Raw genomic sequence first — 22,051 nt, 5'->3', positions numbered from 1 at the left:
GAGGAGGGAAGGGCGACAGGAGGAGGAAAGGGCGCTGCTGAACTGAGTAGTGAGAGGAGAAATGCCTCTCCACTCACTCAGGTATCAGGTTACGCAGCAGCAGCAGCAGCGCCTGACTCATGACTGATTTACTGACTGATTCATTCATTTCCTTCAGCTCAATGATTCAAAGAACCACGTTAATTAATGAGTCAGTGAGAAAAGGCACTCATCCTAGTCAGGGATCCGAGTACAGCCTCCGCTCCTGAGATTCATTCAGTCCCTCTCTCTGCTACTGGTAACTGGGTGGAAGTAGAGACTGTAGCAGCCAGGCATTTACTGCCCCCCAGACTTTCATTCAGTGATTTAGGGTTGGTCCTGTGTCTGCTGTATTCAGGTTTATTGTTGTAAGGCATTGTAAAACACTAGGCTAGCTGATAAAAGTGCAATTAGAGGGCAGGCAAGCTGGTAAATATACACAGCATGATGCAGAGGAGGGTCTGTGGGAAAAAATCTGTCTGGTCTCTCCCCATTGTTAAAATGACTGCATGTGCAGATAAGGTGTTAAACAGGTTGAAAAGTTTTGACAGTCCCTAGACTCCAGGAGGGCTGCTTTCTGACTTGTGTGGGGGACTGGCAGGGACAGCAGTCCTACTACCAGCAACTAGCCTCTGTGTAATGTGGGACTGCAATAAAGATAAGCTCTCTGGTCCATCTCAGGCTATTCTCAGTCTCACTCCACTCCTCCTATCTCTGGGCTAGTGCACGACAAAATCGCAATCGCTAGCAATTCGCGAATGCGACTTTGTGAAGCGATTTTTGAAAGAATCGCTCCAATAAATGCTATCTGCAGCATGTTTGCGATCACAACACTGCGGTGGGAACACCCTCATAGGGTAACATTAGCCCAGCGCTTTTCAAATTGCTGTAAATTTGAAAAGCACTCTGAAGCACTCTTGGTGTGCACCAGCCTTCACCTTTGTTTCCCTCTTTCCCTAGTGCTGGGTGTCTGTCTTCTTGTCATACAGGAAAGCTAAATAAAAGTGCAATCCTGGTGAGGCAAATATCTTCTTCCCTCTCTTTCAGCTTTTCTCTCCTCATTATTTCTCTGCATAAGGGATCAGACACACTATAAGGTAGTGAAAATCGGGATTAGTGTAATAGTATAGTGTATGTTTACTGTGTGCTGTGTATAGTGTGCTCTGTGTGTGTGTAGTGTGTGTGTGTGTGTGTGTGTGTGTGTGTATAGTGTAGTGTGTGTGTGTATAGTGTAGTGTGTGTGTGTGTGTATACTGTGTGTATACTGTGTATAGTGTGTATGTTGTGTGCGGTGTATGTGTGTGTACTGTGTATGTGTGTGTACTGTGTATGTGTGTGTGTACTGTGTACTGTGTGTGAGTGCATGCCGCAATAAGTATATTTTATGGTGAAACGCTCTGTTGCGTTACAACTATTTTCTGGTGAACCCATGCCGCAATAAGTATATTTTCTGGTGAAACGCTACTGCATTATGATTTTCGGGGGTGGGGTTCACCACAGGAGTGGGGGGGGGGGGGTATGGGGCTGGGGGCAATCACGGGGGGGGGTTGATTAAAACGTTAGTTTTATTATAAAACTATACACAAGAAATATACATTGGAGCTGGCAAATAAATATATCTGGAAACTGAACAGATTGGTTGGGTAGAATAAGCAACAGATGAGAAAAAAGTAGAGTGTCTGAAAGGTCACAATACCATGTTTGGCTGTGTCCAAAAAGCGATAAAGTCTTGCTGTGCTGAAATAATCCTAAATATTGTATTTTGGCCAGTGTCCTGCTGGCCTGTTGATTGATGGAATTCAACAATAGATGATGAACAAGGACAATGGACCCTGCGATCTAAGTGTAACAAACTCTTAAAGTTCTCGTCTTAAAGAGACTCCGTAACAAAAATTGCATCCTGTTTTTTATCATCCTACAAGTTCCAAAAGCTATTCTAATGTGTTCTGGCTTACTGCAGCACTTTGTACTATCACAGTCTCTGTAATAAATCAACTTATCTCTCTCTTGTCAGACTTGTCAGCCTGTGTCTGGAAGGCTGCCAAGTTCTTCAGTGTTGTGGTTCTGCTATGAACTCCCCCTTCCAGGCCCCTCTATGCACACTGCCTGTGTGTTATTTAGATTAGAGCAGCTTCTCTCTTCTCTCTTATCTTTTACAAGCTGGATAAATCGTCCTCTGAGCTGGCTGGGCTTTCACATAGTGAGGAATTACACACAAGGGCAAAGCTGTTTGCAGGAATAAAAGAGCAGCCTGAAACTTCAGTGCATGAGAGATGCAGGGGGAAAGAAACACACAAATGATCTCTTGAGATCCTGTATACAGCCTGCTTGTGTATGGATGTAATTTCTATGTGTGGACATACTGTACATCAACCTACTTCCTGTTTTGGTGGCCATTTTGTTTGTTTATAAACAAACTTTTTTAAACTGTTTTTAACCACTTTTAATGCGGCGGGGAGCGGCGAAATTGTGACAGAGGGTAATAGGAGATGTCCCCTAACGCACTGGTATGTTTACTTTTGTGTGATTTTAACAAAACAGATTCTCTTTAAAGGGAGGTGAGGTAAGAGCTGAAGTCCTCCCTGATGGAGGAAAAAGTCCAACCCTCTTACAGAAGAGAATAAATCTGGCAGAACATGATTTTTTACATGCACGCGAGTCCTATCAATAAACGGACTGCACACCTGCATTCAGTGGGGCACCATGAGTCCGCAGATAAGGGACGAGTGCTATTGCACGAGTATTATTACAGTGTTACTTCGAAACGGTATTACTCCAGGCTTCGGAAGGTTCAGTTTGTCTGAAAACCTCCCAGAACTAGTGTCAGGCTGAGCCCAAGAACCTCTGCAAAGATGGGCAACCTAGTAGCTTCCTAACCCATGAAATATGAAGAAAATATGGGAATTATTAATTCTTGGTCAGTTGTTCCTGCTGGGTGATCGAGTTCTTGAGGTCTTAAACCCTACTGGTGTTTTGGAGCCGCTCAGACCAGCGAGGGGGTACTTTTATGATTTCTGTCAACTTTGAAAGTAGATGGATAAGTTGTTAATCAGCAGGGGTGCACTTAGGAAAGGCCTCCTTTGATGTGAATCTAAAAGCTAAGCTAAATAGTTCTCTACTGGCCTAGCAGAGAAAGTACAATTGTCAGCTCTAGCTGCTTGTGAAATTGTGACATATATGTAATGATGTATTAGATGATGAAATATGGTGAATGCGTAATAGTAACCAAGAACTCTATGTCAGAGATCCTTACTATGATTGATTTATAAAGCACCAACATATTCTGTGGCACTGTACAAGGTAAGAAACAAACATGGGATACATAATACAAACTTCTCTCCTGAATTTTTCTTCATTTTTCATTTTCCAGCTCTTACCTAGATATTTAGTTACATAGTTATTTGGGTTGAAAAAATACATACGTCCATCGAGTTCAACCAGAGACCAAAGTACAACACCAGCCTGCTCCCTCACATATCTCTGTTGATCCAGAGGAAGGCGAAAAACCCTTACAAGGCATGGTCCAATTAGCCCCAAAAGGGAAAAAATTCAGATAAAATCCCTGGATCAACATCACTGGGCATTACCTAGTAATTGTAGCCATGGATGTCTTTCAACGCAAGGAAAGCATCTACGCCCCCTTTAAATGTCGGTATAGAATTTGCCATAACTACTTCCTGTGGCAATGCATTCCACATCTTAATCACTCTTACTGTAAAGAACCCTTTCCTAAATAAATGACTAAAACATTTTTCCTCCATGTGCAGATCATGTCCTCTAGTCCTTTGAGAAGGCCTAGGGACAAAAAGCTCATCCGCCAAGCTTTTGTATTGCCCTCTGATGTATTTATACATGTTAATAAGATCCCCTCTAAGGCGTCTTTTCTCTAGACTAAATAAACCCAGTCTATCTAACCTTTCTTGGTAAGTGAGACCTTCCATCCCACGTATCAATTTTGTTGCTCGTCTCTGCACCTGCTCTAAAATCTGCAATATCTTTTCTGTAATGTGGTGCCCAGAACTGAATTCCATATTCCAGATGTGGCCTTACTAGAGATTTAAACGGGCAATATTATGCTAGCATCTCAAGTTTTTATTTCCCTTTTAATGCATCCCAAAATGTTGTTAGCTTTATCTGCAGCTGCTTGGCATTGAGTACGATTATTTAACTTGTTGTAGATGAGTACTCCTAAGTTCTTCTCCAGGTTTGATGTCCCCAACTGTATTCCATTTATTTTGTATGGTGCTAGACCATTGGTCCTTAATAAATACATTGAAGAGCACTGGACCCAGTACAGACCCCTGTGGGACCCTACTGCTAACAGTCACCCATTTTGAGTATGATCCATTGACCACAATTCTGTTTTCTGTCCATTAGCCAGTTCCCTATCCATGCACTCTTCCCCAGTCCTTGCATCCTCAACTTTAGCACCAGACTTTTGTGTGGAACTGTGTCGAAGGCCTTTGCAAAGTCCAAGTATATCACATCTACAGCATTCCCTATATCCACATTAGCGTTCACTACCTCATAATACATAGTTATAGTTATTTTAGTTGAAAAAAGACATACGTCCATCAAGTTCAACCAGAGAACAAAATACAACACCTGCCTGCTCCCTCACATATCCCTCATAAAAGCTGAGCATGTTAGTCAAATAGGACCTGTCTTTAGTAAACCCATGTTGATGCTGAGAAAGAAGTTTATTTTCTACTATGAAGTTATGTATAGTATCTCTTAGTAACCCCTCAAATAGTTTGCATACAACTGATGTTAAGCTTACAGGTCTATAATTTCCTGGATCTGATTTTTTGCCCTTCTTAACCAGCTTAGCGATATGGACGAGCTCAGCTCGTCCATGACCGCTGCGCTGGATTTTTCAGGCCCTGGTGGGCCGAATTTCACAAATTTTTTTCAAACACGCAGCTAGCACTTTGCTAGCTGCGTGTTTGTACCGATCGCCGCCGTATGCAGCCGATGCGCCACTTAACATTACGCCCCCCGATAACCCGTGCGCAGCCTGGCCAATCAGTGCCAGGCGTCGCTAAGGGGTGGATCGGGACTCCCGTCGACGCCATGACGTAATCCCGATCGTCGCCATGGCGACGGTGAAACCAAACAGGAAATCCCATTCTGAACGGGATTTCCTGTTTGCTCTGATCGCCAGAGGCGATCGGAAGGGCCGGGGGGATGCTGCTGCACAGCGGCTATCATGTAGCTAGCGCTAGGCTAGCTACACGATTTAAAAAAAAAAAAAATAGTGCTGCACAGCCACCCTGGCATATTTAATAGAACGCCAGGGTGGTTAAACAATGGGAAAACGTGGGCTGTATGCCAATCCACTGGGACTCTGCCAGCTGAAAGAGAGTCACAAAAGATAGGATAAAGGGATTTATCTATAACTAAACTTAATTCCCTCAGGACCCGAGGATGTATGCCATCCGGGCCAGGTGCCTTGTCTATTTTTTAATTTATTTAGTCTTGCCTTCACTTCTTCCTGAGTTAAGTATTTAATATTACAATTGGAAGATTGAGACTCTTTTGCATCTGTAATTTGCAACAGTGATGTTTCCCTGGTGAAGACAGAAGCAAAGAAAGCATTTAATAACTCTGCCTTACCTTGGTCATCCACCATTGAATTCCCACCCTCATCCTTTAGGAGTCCAATACAGCCAACCTTTCTTTTTTAGAGTTCATGTACTTGTAAAACTTCTTTGGGTTAGATTTGATATCCCTAGCGATTTGATTTTCAGCTTCAATCTTTGCCAGCCTAATTTCTTTTTTACAAAGAATTGCTTAATGCAGCCTCGGTCCCCTCCTGTTTTAGGACCTTATAGGCATTTTTTCCCCTTCATTTTACCTCTAAGCTTTCTATTCATCCATAGAGGCCTTTTTTATTCCTAGACATTTTGTTTCCTAATGGGATATACATACTACAATATTGATTGAGAATAAGTTTAAACGCTTGCCATTTTCCTTCAGTGTCCTCCTCTTGCATTACATTATCCAAGTTCACCAAACTTAGTGCCTGCCTGAGTTGATTGAACTTAGCTTTTCTAAAATTCATAGTTTCAGTGGTCCCGCTGCCCCGTGGCCTATCCGTCACCAGATCAAAGATTATGTTGTGATCACTATTTCCCAAATGTTCTTGAACCTGCACATTTGATACATTATCTGGTCTATTAGAAATGATCAAATCCAGTAACGCATTCCCCCTGGTTGGTTCCGTTATCATTTGAGTCAAGTAATTGTCCGGTAGTGATGCCAGAAATCTGCTGCTTTTACCAGAATGGGTAGCCTCAATACTCCAGTCAATGTCTGGAAAGTTGAAGTCACCCATAACTATGACCTCATTTTTACTTGCAGTTTTTCAATCTGCTGTAGTAATTGCAGTTCTACAGCTTCATGAATATGTGGTGGCCTGTAGCATACCCCAATAAGAAATTGGCAACCTTTATTTCCACCATGAATATTTACCCAAACGGTGTCCACATCTTCACAATCTTCCTCATCTCATCGTTCAGGACAGCTGTAAAAGAATGCTTAACAAAAAGACAAACCCCTCCACCTTTTTCCCTGTTCTATCCTTCCTAAACACATTGTATCCCTCTAAATTCGCTATCCAGTCATGGCTTTCATCCATCCATGTCTCGATTATTCCCACGTCATAGCCTTTGTCAATCAGAATGAACTCTAATTTTATTTGCGGTCTCGTATCTCAGTTGTAGGGGAATCTTCAAACCTTAGCGCAGAAGCCATTGGTTACCATGCACTTTATGTTTTTACCACTACATTTTCCAATTTTGGTTACATGAAATGGGCTACTTGAAGTTTTATCAACCTTCTTACTCTTTACACTGTCCCCACCCCCCATAATGTTAGGCTTCCACTGTCTTTTTACCTTATCGATTAGATTTTTACCAATTTTAAATTAAATTGTTTATTAATCTATTCTGTTTAAAACAAACAATAAGTTTTCCCCTAAAATATGCTGTTTCTTGCTATATAATTTTTGGCCACTTGGTGGCAGCACAATGTAGTTCGTAATGATTAGCACAATCAGTTTATAAACTAAGTTTTTATTGCCTTTCATGTCATTTTTCTGTATTTGGTTATGTCCACATTAATGTTTTATAGAAAAAATGTCTATATTACCGGTAATTGATCAGTACATGGCCCTCTTGCCCGTTTTCAATAGGGGTGCTCTAATTGAGTTTCACGCACTACGCATGCGCTGGACACATGATGCATTGACATACATCACGTAGCCACTATTCACGTGATGCATCAATTTTTACGCATGCACACTTACAATATACGCGTGGTGTGACGTCAACACCGCACCACGTGGCCAAACATGGCGTTATGACGGCAATTGTATGCATGCGCATTCAAAACATACACGTGGTGCGGCTTCCTCACCGCACCACATGGGGTAGTAAACATACTTAAGGGCAGCGGATTGGTTAATAATCCGCCGCCGTCATGTACGCCGGGCGCATGCGTCCTTCCATCTCCGTACTGCCCACTCACAGATCTACATGTGGCTACACCTTATTGGCTGCCCACATTATGTAAGATATTGCCTCCGCCTCTACACATGGCAACAGCCTATTGGCCGTCTCCTCCTTCACTCTTCAGTCACCATAGCACCCAGCTCTGCCCACGTAATCCCTCCTTGATTGTGATTGGCCTCCCTGCCACTATTAATGTACAGTATACAATACTCTTAGCATCCTCATTACAGCACTGAGGCGCTAAACCCACTACTGCTGAAATTCTGGCAAGTTTATATTGCTACTTTGTGCACCCTAATTCCCCAACTTGTTATTACACTTAGTCTATCGTTAGTATCATGCATTAGCCCATGGTCATTTTTACTAATTTTTTTGAACTTTACTTATTTAATTTTTTCCATTCCATAGATCCCAATTTTGTACTACACTTCTTTGTCCATCTATGTGTACCCACTACACTCTATCGATACACATGATTACAATATAACACTAATATATGCTTATTCAAAACATCTTTGTAGTATATTTTTAAATATTTATTTCTGCAGTATTGTTATAGCCCCTTTCATTGTTTCTCAATTTACAGTTGTCCTAATTTTTGTGCCTGATGAAGCGGGCATGGCCTGCGAAACGCATGGCACTTTTTGGGGTATCGTATAATAAATCTGTTTATGATTATTAAGACAGTATTTCGTGTCTGCTTTCTAGAGGTAAGCCCACCACTTCCTCCGAGCAATTTTTAACATTTTTTATCTAATTTTATCCTGCTGGCGCCTCTGTTATACATACTAAAATGATCTGCTGCATGCTTGTTCAGGGAATATGGCTAATAGTATTAGAGGCAGAGGATCAGCAAGGCTGCCAGGCAACTGGTGTTGCTTAAAAGGAAATAAACATGGCAGCCTCTATATACCTCTCTTCAGTTGTACTTTTAGAAATCAATAATAATAATAATAATAATACTATCAAAACATACGGCAGGACTCTCATGACTGACCCATTAGTCTAACTTCAATAAATTAAACATACATTTCAATGTAACGTAATGAAGAACAGAGGCGCCAACAGGATAAAATCAATTCTTAAAACCTTTCAATTTGCTTAGGAGGCAGTGGTGGACTTATCCCCCGCAAGCAGACACAAAAACTGTGTATTCAAAACAATCACATTTATTGGTACACTCCAGGGGTTTTTGCAACGAGTTTCGCAGGTATATTCCCGATTCCTCGAATATACCTGCGAAACGCGTTGCAAAAAACCCCTGGAGTGTACCAATAAATTTGATTGTTTTAAATACACAGTTTTTGTGTCTGCTTGCGGGGGGTAAGTCCACCACTGCCTCCTAAGCAATTGTAAAAGTTTTAAGAATTGATTTTATGCTGTAGGCGCCTCTCTTCTTCATTACGTTATAATTGATATCCACCCCTGGTGGAGGGGTATACCTCTTTCTTTCTCCTGTCTACAAAGAGCGACTTCTTAATCCTGAGTGAGGAAAGGCTAATCTCCTCACCTGCCTGTACAGTGGTTACTTGGAGGTAACCCTGGTTTACCCAATTGTCAATACTTACTACACTATATTGGGCTCTCGGTTCTCTTTTTACATATACATTTCACTGGGCATACAAAAAAATAATCATTAACCCTGGTGGGTGGGATACCTGTGAAAACATTCAGGGCAAGACACACACAATCCGTTTCCAAAGAAAGGGAGGTGCCCAATAGCAGTGTCAATTTGGTAAACTAAAGGTAGAGGTGGTAAGTGGGTAAATGTCAAGTCCACTCACAACAGAGATACAGGTGTATTCAGTGTAATACTGGTGGATGCTCAATCACAGTATCCATCTCTGTCGACATCCATGGTCAGTGGCCTAATGTGGCTGTAGAGTATCTGTCCCAGAGTAATCAGAAAGATCTCACCCAATCCAGATATTAAAAGTTGGTGACCGGTTAAAGATCTTTGTACACAATCCACCACATTAGAATAGGATAATGTAAATATAACAATTAGCTTGGTCCAGGGAAAATGAGAAAGGTAGCTGAACTGAACAACCTCTAACAAAGAAAAAGAAAGAGAAAATGAGTGGAGAAAAGAAGGAAAAGGGAAAAAAATAAAGAGAAGGAAAAAACAGTTTTTTTTTTCAAAAATTAAGTTTTGACAAAAACCTGCCAAAAAGTATGGCATCATTGAGCTCAGGAGGATGAGGGGCGTGGCAGATATACATGATAGCTGGTGAACAGCGCCCTGTATTGCATTTAGAGCAATATATTTCTATTGGGTCCCCGTAAAAAGGGCCAAATGTAAGTCTTTCATTACTGTTCATATATATTTTTGTTGTTCTTATTGAAGTACCAATACAATCCTTTAAGAGGTACACTAAGGGCTTGTTCACACTATGAGCATTTGCGTATATTTTTAAGCGCTGGCAATTTCTGAAATCAAAATACGTAAAATTCAAGGAAAAAGGGGGTTTGAGGGGTATGCGCAACAGAACTCAAACAAAGTCGTTTATATGAAAAAGTAAAAAAAATGCAAATCTTTATTAATCAAATACAGTATACTCTTATTAAAAAGCACAGAAACCAGCTTCATGGAAAAATCCACTCAACCACTCACATGCACTCAACCATCCATACACCTACGATCACCTAATGTGATCAGGGATCCCAGCAAATTACATAAAATCAGGCCTGTATGTAGCTGGCAACAAAGTTTATCCCCCTCAGGACAGGACTTCAAAAAGAAGCATGCTGAGAACTGTTCAAAGCAGATAATTGATAGCCATGCAGGTAACCGCCCAAAAGCTTGCAATAGGAAGCAGGTTAGTTAGTCCAGCTTGCAGAAAGGGATAGCAACAGCAAACAGACTAGGGACTGTCCACAGCGGGTAGCTGCAGGTCAAGCGAAGTGCAATTGGTACAAAAGTAATACTAAAGCAGTGTAGTTGCATACTGTACCAGATCCAGACGTAATTCTTGTTACTGTCTGATATCGATCATTTGCGGTCCCTCAGACCCATTGCCGGAGCTCACGGCTAGGTGAGTGACCGACAACCAGAATCAAGAATGCTGAGACAGGAGGTCCTTACGTGCTCTGGCAATCAAAAGGTTACACCATCAAGTCCTTTGAGCAGTGGATGGTTGGACCTGGGCTCCCGCTGTAAGTAACAGAGTAAGTAACAGAGCTGTCCTGTTTGCAGCATGGAGTGGAACTGCTTGAGTCACCATCGGTTCAAGCCTGATTTCTGAAATCGCCCTAAAAGCTCTTGCGCAATGATTTCCTATGAGAGTGTTCACATGTGCTCGTTGCAATTGCGTTCCGCTCCCCAAAGTGCTGCCTGTACCATTTTCTGGGCGATTTGGCTGTAATGGAAGGTATAGGGAAATTGCAAAGCGCTTGAAAAAGCGATTTGTATAGCGATTTCCCGTGCGCTTTCATGACTAAATACATTGCATTTATTCATTACCGGGTGAAAGAGTTCACTTCCTGTCTGATGTCAGGAAGTGGAAAAAAAGAATCGCTCTGCAAAAGCACTTAGAAAGCGCAGGGAAAGTATTTTAAAAAAATTGCAATAAATTGCTCAGCGCTTGAAAGAGCGCTGGCGATTTATAATGTGAACATAGCCTTAAAGCCACTTTCTCGTTTTATTCCATTTACACTACTGTACAGTATATGGCAATATTTAACTCTAACCACACGGACCATTAATCCAAAGAGGTGGAGATATCAGCAGAGAGAGCGCCTGCTGCTGTTCTGGGCCTTATAATTTGGGTATTTACATTCTGGTAAGAGTTTCCATTATCTGGTGTGGTGGTGGATATATACCTGCACTGAAGTGTTTGGATTCAAAAGTATAAGCTAATTAATTTAACAAATTGTAGACTGAAGCCCCCCCCCCCCCCCCCCCCCCCCCATGGCAGGATCATGTTCCATGCTGTGACAACAACTCACAGCCTCCTAGAATCGCAAACAAAATTGCAGAAAAAATGCATGCATTTGCGTTGTCAGGGTGACAAGGTATGTGGGAAAGTAGTGCATGTAGTAAGTTTTTTTTCCCCACATGTGGGGCTGCATTATATGGCAACAAGTTCCTCTTTAACATGCTTAAGATGGGCTGTCACATCAAATGTGATTCTGCATACAGGAAATTCATGTGCGATTCCTACAAATGTGACCCCCTGCCTAAGGGTCACACTTAACAGAATCACACGAGTTTTCCCCATAGAACATGTTGGAAAACTCATGCGATTCTACTAAGTGTGCCCCTGGCCTAAAGGAAGTTTCTGCACTGTAGTCAGAGGTGTAAACAGAGTGGTGCAGGCATGGCATGTGCCATAGGGGCCACCACACCATGGACACCATGCCTGCCCTCGCACCATCCATGTTTGCTGTCCTGGCTGCCTCCCCTGCCTGAGCCCACCCCCCCCCCCCCTCCACCCAAGCACCAGACCTCAGAAAAGCAACAACAGCAAAGATAGAGAGGGTGGCGGGCGCACATGCTACCCACGCCCGATGTATGTACTCCAAATGCGGAAGTGACGTCACCGGTCGCTTCCTGCATTTGGAGTAAACCGGGCGCAGGTAGCGTGTTCGCCCGCTTCCCTCTCTGCCTATGCTATTGCTGCTGATCTGAGGTCCGGTACTTGAACAGAGAGGGAGGCTCAGGCGGGGTCTATACTGGGAAAGACAGTAAGACCGTAAAAGGAGCGGCTGCCACTGACTGGAGGTTTGTAATGGCACCTGCCCTTGCCTGCACCCAGCCCCTACCTTCACCCAGCAACCTTCCTGCACTCAGCACCATGCCCCCAGCCCCTGCCTTCGCCCTGCACCCTGCCCCAGAACACTGCCCCTGCCTGCACCCAGCTACGCTTCTGACAGTGGTGCAACTTTCATGTGGTCCTGTTTCCTCTCCATACAGCACAATACACAGCTTGGCCAAGGATTGAAAAGCATATCTATAAAGGGATCACTCAAAAGCTGCTAACCAAAACAATCTGTATGGATTGTTTCAGGTGACAGAAGTCTAATGTGGGTGCCATGTTTTACACTTGATCACCAACTACTTCCTAAGAACTAAAAGTCCAGCCTCCTCATGTAGACAAATGGTTTCTACTGAAATGCAGGGACGTTGAGAATTGCAGTTAGTCTCCTTTTATCCTTCCTACTTTGGGTGCCCCATGGTCACACCTAACTGACCTATCCACAAAGTAGATCTAGAAAGACGATGGAGCAAGCTAAACTGTAGTGACAATTCTGTCACAACTTCCTTCCTTTTATTATATACCCTTTGTATCCATGTATCTATTAATATTCACATATATATTTATTTATTTGATCCCAATTAGGGAGGGAATCAATGGAATTCTGTCTGGCAAATCCAAATTGTGAGTGAAATTCCACCATTTATATTGAAAAGCGAAAGAAAAAAATTCAAGACACTAGCGCCAGGTGTCCACCCACATCGTGATCGCTGTGACATCCCCCCAGCTCATGTAACCCCCCTTTAGCAATGGTTATGCCTGCAATGGCCCCCATCCAGCTAGTTCCTATAATTCCCCAGGCAACTGCTATTCCCATGGCAACCCCTACCCCTCTAGAACCTGTAACCCCTGGGCACCTTAAAGCAAAGTGTAAGCTTGAATCTGATGCATTGGTGCACTTCTCAGTCTTGTGTCCCTACCTGCAATGGCCCCCATCCAGCTAGTTCCTATAATTCCCCAGGCAACTGCTATTCCCATGGCAACCCCTGGACCAATGAGAATCCTCCTTGTGCCCTCCTAGACAGGCATGGAGGTACCTCCACCTCCTCCTGTGCACCAGATGTGGCGATAAGCCCCTTTTACATGGAATAGACAAGGGTTTGAGGGGGAGGCTTAAAGGAATCATCAGGCATCATGATACAAAATCTGATTTACTTACCTGGGGCTTTCTCCATCCCCTCGCAGCTGTCTGTCCCATGCAGACAGCTCGGTTCTCATCCGGCGGCCCAGGGTCCCAGCACGGTGCAGAGGATGACCTCGGTGTCAGTGGCTGAATAGAGTACTGGTTAAGGGCACTGCCTTTGACATGGGAGACCAGGGTTTGAATCCCGGCTAGGGTCAGTAACTATTCAGTAAGGAGTTCAAGGCAAGACTCCCTAACACCGCAAGGTGGCCTCCTGAGCGCGTCCCAGTGGCTGCAGCTCTTGAGCGCTTTGAGTCAGACAGGAGAAAAGCGCTATATAAATGTTCGGATTATTATATTATAATCAGATTATAGATAAATCAGATTTGGTATTATGATGCCTGATGATCCCTTTAACTGCATCTCTCTCCCAGAACCCCCCATATCATGGACCATCTGGAATGTAAGACAAAAAAAAGAGCGCACTCAGGGAGCAGTATATAACAGATCAAGTAAGGCTGGAATAATCTCACCTTGTGTAGTAGCTGGCAAGCCCGTATAGGATTGTCCAGCAGCAGGGCTTTTGTTTCTCTAGTCGGGGACGGAGCTTGGCAATTTAGCTAATCCTCATCTGTCGTAGATAAAACAAAGATCCAGTGGTACTCCTCTGTGAATATCTGCCTGGTCTGTGTGCTTAAATCTGCTAAGGGCAGCTGCACTACAGACTTTGGCAGTGAGGGCTGACAGGCAGCTCTGTTTGAGTGGAGTGCTATAAAGAAAGTCCTGGGTTGTTCTGCAAAGCTATGGAAAAAGCTCACAGGCATATAGGAGTATGAGTGTATATGCTGTGTAGGATGCATGCGAGAAAGATAGGTGACTGCCGTGTAATGATAAAAGGTTTTAATATGCTACACGCGTTTCAGGAGGCCACTGAAGAAATTGCAAAGCAATAATACAATTGTAATACGAGAGGCAGACAAAGGGGTAGGAGTAGTTATCCAAGATCGCATCACATACATCAAGGAGGCAAGAAAAATCCTTGAGGATACCACATACTTTAAAAAAACTCAAGGAAGATTCTTCTCACTGCAGCGCCTCTACAACTCCGCTCTGTAAAGCACTACACTGGCTCCCCATCAGATTTAGGATCAATTTCAAAATCCTGTGCTTGGCCTACAAATCAGTGCACAGCACCTGCCCGACCTACATCTCTGATCTGGTCCACAGGCACATACCAGCCCGCCCCCTCCGATCCTCCAATGACCTGCGCCTAGTCGCACCACGCATAACTCAGTCACATGCACGATTGCAGGACTTTACCAGGGCTGCCCCTACTCTCTGGAACTCGCTCCCACCAGCCGTCAGACTCGCCCCCACCTTTAATACCTTCAAACAAGCTCTCAAGACTCACCTCTTCATGCTCGCATACCCCCCTACACCAGCACCATAATATGTTCTGTTAGACATCCTCTCAAAAGATGCACCTATTGTCTCCACCCCCACCCTTTAGATTTTTAAGCCTCTGGCAGGGTCCTCATCCCTAATGTATCCAGCTTGATTATGCAATTTTCTCACAACCACCCTTCTTGTAGACTCGAACAGTCTCTATTTTGACCTATGACACTGTATTGTTATCAAATCATTTGCATGATCTAGTTTTGTTGTGAGTTTCCGTATGTTCTACCTGTATGTTAACCCATTTATCTATTGTGCAGCGCTGCGTAATATGTTGGCGCTTTATAAATACAATAAATAATAATAATAATAATAAGATCCTACAGATATAGATTTGGTATAATACAATGGGTTAATAACGGAAACATTAAAAAATAAAACTCTCACAAAAGACGAGTACAATTTTCTTACAGTCCGCTCACCCCAAACTCCATTCTTTTGCCATTTACCAAAAATACACAAAGATCCAATAATACATAAAGATCCAATCAATAACCAGCAATCTATCTCATTACATAGATATTCACCTACAGAAGTTTGTCCATTCACTACCGGCTTATTTGAAGGACACTACACATACCATCAGAACTTAAGAAAACATTGAATAGAAAGAGAATTACATCTGGGCCACCCTGGATGTCTGTTCCCTGTACAATAACATTCCACAGGAACAAGGACTCCAAGGCACAGCATACTACTTAGATGGTGATCCCTTGATGCCAGAATCACAAAAAGACTTAATCCAGGCAATCGATTTCATTTTAACTTCCAATTTTTTCATGTTTTTAGGGGACCTCTTTCTACAGATCAGGGGGACAGCAATGGGGACCAGGTTCGCACAGAATCTTGCAAAATCTATATATGGGTTGGCTGGAAGACCGTATGGTCTGGTCCCCAGCCAACCCATTCCTTGCGATCCTGGTCCTACACAAAAGATTTATAGATGATATATGTATATGGGAGGGTTCGGAGGCAGATCTAAATGCCCATATTGACTACCTGAATGCAAACCCCTTTGGACTAACGTTTACAGCCAATGTGCACTCTACTACAATCGATTTTTTAGATCTGACAATTTTTATTGATAAATCCACGAAATGGATTTTAACAAAAACTTTTTTTTTAAGAAAACCGACTGCAACGGAATTCTCAATTATAATAGCGAACACGTACCCTATGGACAATTCAAAAGGATTAGGCGCAATTTCACAATTACATCAGATTTTATCGAACAATCGGACATTTTAACCACTTAAGCCCAAAGGATTGTTTATTTTTTGCATCTGAGCAACTTTCACCTTCCATTCATTTGCCAATAACTTTATCACTACTCATCACAATGAATTGGTCTATATCTTTTTCCGCCACCAATTAGGCTTTCTTTGGGTGACACATTTTGATAAAAATTATTTTATTTTAAATCTATTTTAAAAGGAATATTAAGAAAAATGAAAAAAAAATATTTTTCAGGGTTTGGCCATTATAGTTTGAAATGAATACATGCTACCGTAATGTATTTTATTTGACCATTTGTCCGGCTTATTACACCATTTAAATGATGTCCCTATCACAAAGTATGGCGCCGATATTTTATTTGGAAATTAAGGTGCATTTCTTCAATTTGCGTCCATCAATATTAACAAGCCCATAATTTTAAAAATTATATTAATATATTCCTTTGACATGCATATTTAAAAAGTTCAGACCCTTAGGTAACTATTTAATTTTTAAATTGTATTTTTTATTTTTTGTATTAAAAATTATATGTGGGTAATTTTTGGTGTGGGAGGTAAACAGCTAATTTTAAATGTAATATTTGTTATTTATTAAAAAATGGATGTGTGTGTAGTTTTACTATTTGGCCACAAGATGGCCACAGTGAAAAAGTCCTGGAAGCATGATTGTACGCTTCCAGGAAGAAGAATGAAGACGGGGAACTTTTTGTAACTCAGAAAAACCGCAGCCTCTGATTAGAGGATGTGTTTTTCTGCGGGGGGCCTCGATCAATGAATGGGATCTATAATCCCATTCATTGATCGCTGGGCTAACGGACGGCGGCGGAAGCACACGAGGCCCGCCGGAGTGCATGCAGCCCAACTGGACGAGAATGTTCAGTTGGGCTTAAGTGGTTAAAAGAACAATTCTTACACAAACACTATCCTTCAAAAATTGTAGAAGACGCAATACAAAAAGACTCTGGTTTCAATCAAATAGACTGTTTACAACCCAGGAATCAGAACCAATCTGAACAAGAAACCAAGAATAGAAATATGAACATTATCATACATTTCTCAAGCCACCATAAGGATTGCAGGTCAATCTTCGAAAAACATTGGAATATTCTTTTGAGCAACCCCATCCTAAAAACTATTTATTCTCCCCCCAAAAAACAAACATAACTTTTAGAAGAGGAAGAACAATATACATATAACAATAATGTATATAAAGTTATATCGTTATAACCCATCACCCACCCACTTTATTTTAAAATCAACCCAACTCTAATTACCACAATTCATCCCATTCCCTCATACAAATACTGTTCAGAGCTATGGGAGAATAGGGATTTCCATATTTAATACAGAACAAATTGAAATTATTGATGATCTTATCTTATTGTTTTACAGTAAAGACATTCTTCAGGACTTCTCGGTGGGTGGTGGCCCCTGCCTTGTGCAGACACCTATGCCACCTGTTGGTGACATTATGCCGAACTTATTACTGAGTTTACTTACTTGGTGTTGCATATTCTTCCGCCTGAACAAAGATTCATACTCCACAAGGGCGATTTTCCCCAAAACATTAATTTATCCAGAAATGTAATTAATCTCTACTAAGGATTGGTCCTGCTAACTACTTGTGCATACCAGATTGCTTTCAAATTATTGAATTAATCGTTCAATTATCACCAGCGTATAACCGCTAAGACTTATGGGAGCCAACAAACCAATTTGCAGATCTATGATGCTCTCTTACACACATGAACCACTCCCCTATCTATAGACTTGATTTCTGATTGGTCCTTTGGAATTATGTCATCTAATTGATCTTATGTTAATGCATATAACTGTTTTAGTGAACCCTTAATTGTTTTGCCCAAGGGAAGGAGGATCTGACCACCTGAAACCTGCATAGCATATTAAAACCTTTTATTACACTGTGAACTTTTTCCATATCTTTGAAGAACAACCCACGAGTATCTTTATAGCACTCCACTCAAACAGCGCTGCCTATCAGACCTCACTGCCACAGTCTGTAGTGCAGCTGCCCTTAGCAGATTTAAGCACACAGTCCAGGCAGATATTCACAGAGGAGTACCATTGAATCTTTGTTTTATCTACGACAGAGGAGGATCAGCTAAATTGCCAAGCCCAGTCCCTGGCTAGAGGGAAAAAAAGGCCTGCTGTGGACAAACCTATATGGGCTTGCCAGCTACTACACAAGATGAGATTATTCCAGCCTTACTTGATCTGTTATATGCTGCTCCCTGAGTGCGCTCTTTTTTTTTTGACTTGCATTCCAGATTAAATGACCACTGCAGTGGATTTTAAATAAGAGCACCAATTTTTTTATTTTGCTTCTAACCACATTGAAGCTCCACTGCTCACTCCTTCTGTTCACAGAAGTTATTCACTACACTATCTCATATCATGGACCATGTGGGCATGTATTGCTCAGAGACCACAGAGCCCCGTGGGCTCTGAATTTTAGCTATACTAGCCTACATTGGTGAGAAGGGGTTAAAGAGGCTTGGGAGGGAGATCTATATGTATTTTATCTTATTTTTTTAATGAAAATAAGTCTTTATACAGTAGTACTGTGACTGTACAGCAGTCCCCAGCATTGCAACTTTCCCCAAGGATTCCTGTAGATTATTACATTCATAGGGTCCCCCCTCCCAAGCCTCTTAACCACTTGTCAACCATGGAAGTTGGTATAGCCAGAATCCAACCTGCATGTTTCATGATACTGGGGGACTCTGGAAGAGGGGGGTGACTAAGCCTCCCCCCCCACACACACACCGAAACTTTTATCCACAACAAAATACTTTTGTCTAGTGCACAGGAGAAAATGAGGGGAATCTACCACTACGTATGTGGGAGTAGGCCCCAGGGAGTTGAATCTGGAGAAATCGCCTTTAATTAAAGTCCAGCTGCCCCCCCCCCCCCTTCACCCGCAAGCAAAATGGGAATAAGGGTATTAATGTACTCCTTACCTATGTCCACAAATAATTAAAAGTAAAATAAGAGCCTCAACAATACAAAAATTATTTTATTCATCTTAATTAACTATAAATCCAATTTTTTTAAACGTACAACAGATGTCTTTCCTTCTCTCTGAGTGAAAGCAAACCCATCACCCACACTAAATTAACTTGTTCAAAAGAATTCCTTGCTGACCAGGGACACAGAGGTGTGACACCTAGCCAGAATCTGGGTGTCATACATCAAAGGGTTGCTCTGGCTGGTTACACTCAGATGCTAATTGAGCGCCAAAAGTTCCTTTCATCACAGGAAGGGCTAAGGCAGCTTTCCCAGCGGGAGTCCAGCCGAAGTGGCACCACTGGGGTACAGGTTTAACTGCATATGGTTTTTAATTTCAGTCTGTTAAATGAAAACAGTGTATAGCACAGCTATGAAATTACCGTATTTTTCGGACTATAAGACGCACTTTTTCTCCCCAAAAAGTGGGGGGAAATAGTCAGTGCGTCTTATAGTCCGAATGTACAGACCAGTTTGTCCCCCATTCCCCGGTGTCTGACTCCACCATTCCTGTGTGCAGTTTTCCACCCATCTGTGCAGAGTCCCGTGTCCCTATGCGCAGCGTCCCAATGTCCGATGTCCCTCCCATGTGCATTGTCCCCTTTCTCTGTCCTGATTCGGAAGTCCCTGCATCTGATGTACCACTACGTCCGGGGTCCGTGTATCCGATGTCCGCCAGCGTCTGATGTCCCCCTACATCCGGGGTCTGTGTATCTGATGTCCCCATGTCCGGTGTCCATGCATCCCCATCCCTGCGTTTCGTGTCGCCATGTCATGCATACCATGGTTTCTCCTCAGACTTCGACTCGAGCATCTCAGATGATGGAAGTAGCCATGGACCAATCAGGCGGGGGGCGCTGCCCCAGACCGCCAATGGCAGCGCTCACTTCTCCTGCATGCTTCTTCTTACAGGGCCCAGTAGTCGGGCGGGCGGGATCATTCGGGCCAATCAAAGCACGATGTGGGCGGAGCTTCACCCGGCGCCTGTACTCGGCACAGATTTCCACGCGGATTTAGCAAGCAACCCGCCGCTAACCTAGCGCTGCCAGCCTCTTCCACGCTGTTTCAGGGCTGCATGTGGTGGGTAGCAGCTGATGGCGAATTGACTGTTCTTGCCGGCAGAAGCAGTGAGCCCTGTAATTTGCGGTCTGGGGGCAGCGCCCCCCACCTGATTGGATGATGGCTACTTATCAACCTGAGGAGTCGGAAGATAAGCTATGGTATGCAGGACACAGGGGGACGCTAAATGCAGGGATGGGGACACACAGGAAGACACCACACACAGGCATGTGACACGGGGCACACACAGGCATGTGACATATGGGGGACACCACACACATGGATGGGACACTGGGACACTGTAAACATGGATGGGACACAAAGGTACACAGCACACCTGCATGTGACACAAGGGGGACACCACACACATGGATGGGACACAGGGGGACACCACACACAAGGATGGGACACTACACACAGGGACAGGGCACAGGGGGACACTGCACACATGGATGGGACACAGAGGGACACTGCACACATGGATGGGACACAGGGGGACACCGCACACAAGGATGGGACACTACACACAGGGACAGGGCACAGGGGGACACTGCACACATGGATGGGACACAGGGGGACACCACACACAAGGATGGGACACTACACACAGGGACAGGGCACTGGGGGACACTGCACACATGGATGGGACACAGAGGGACACTGCACACATGGATGGGACACAGAGGGACACTGCACACATGGGTGGGACACAGAGGGACACTGCACACATGGGTGGGACACTACACACAGAGACAGGGCACAGAGGGACACTGCGCACAAGAATGGGACACAGCACACATAGGTGGGACACTACACACAGGGACAAGGCACAGGGGGGCACTGCACACATGGATGGGACACAGAGGGACACTGAACACAAGAATGGGACACAGGGGGACACTGCACACATGAATGGGACACAGGGGGACACCGCGCACGTGGATAGGACACCACACACAGGGAGGGGACACAGTGGGGCACTGCACACAGGGATGTGACAACGCACACAGGGACGGGCAAACGGACATGGACACAAGGGAACACCAGAGGACACGGAGACAGAGGATGACACGGGGGACAACAGAGGACAAGGGGGCAGAGGAGGACACATGAGGCACAAGAGAAACATAATTGGGGGTGGAGGGCCATAAGATGTCCCTGTACTATGGACGCACCAGGTTTAGTATTTTTTTTTTGCCTGTTTTTTGTCCTCTAAACCCAGGTGCGTCTTATAGTCCAGAGCGTCTTATAGTCCGAAAAATACGGTAATATAGTTTTGTTAGTTAAAATCTGACCAATGTGCTGATATAAAAATAACAATAACTTGTCCGGTTATTGGTGTACGACTCTCCTTGGGGCCCACTCAGCCTAACGCACTCATGCGAGATGTCATATTAATCGGTATTTTCTGACAATTATGAATCTGCTATCCACCCAAATATGACATGTATAGTTTATGAGTTACAGTACTTGACAATTTAACCACTTGCCGACCGCCCACAGCCGATGGGTGGCGGCAAAGTGAACACCGAAAGGACCGCAATACACCCAGCGGCGGTGTGTCCTTTCGGCATGCAGGGGCAGCGATTGCATCACTGGTGACGCGAGCTGCCCCTGGCAACAGGCTCCGCCCACCCGCGGCAACATCCCGCCGACCATACGGAAGCGCCGGCGGGATGTTAACCCCCGATCTGCCACATACAAAGCGTATAATACGCTTTGTATTGTATACAAAGCGTATTATACAGGCTGCCTCCTACCCTGGTGGTCCCAGTGATCAAGGGACCACCAGGGCAGGCTGCAGCCCTTCTACTGTGCACCCAATCACATTGATCTGCCCCCCCTTCCCTCTGATCGCCAACA

At 43.7% G+C, this 22,051-nt stretch overlaps 1 protein-coding gene across 3 annotated transcripts in view; it reads right to left on the bottom strand.

Annotated features, from left to right (window-relative positions):
- The window catches only part of ESRRA (estrogen related receptor alpha), a 264,360-nt gene that overhangs the window by 23,839 nt on the left and 218,470 nt on the right, over positions 1-22,051 (bottom strand). The window lies entirely within an intron of this gene.

Source organism: Hyperolius riggenbachi, chromosome 11, assembly GCF_040937935.1.
Source record: "Hyperolius riggenbachi isolate aHypRig1 chromosome 11, aHypRig1.pri, whole genome shotgun sequence".
Taxonomy (NCBI): Eukaryota; Metazoa; Chordata; class Amphibia; order Anura; family Hyperoliidae; genus Hyperolius; species Hyperolius riggenbachi.
Note: the sequence above shows the minus strand (reverse complement) of the source record. Positions and strands in the feature narration are given on the sequence as shown.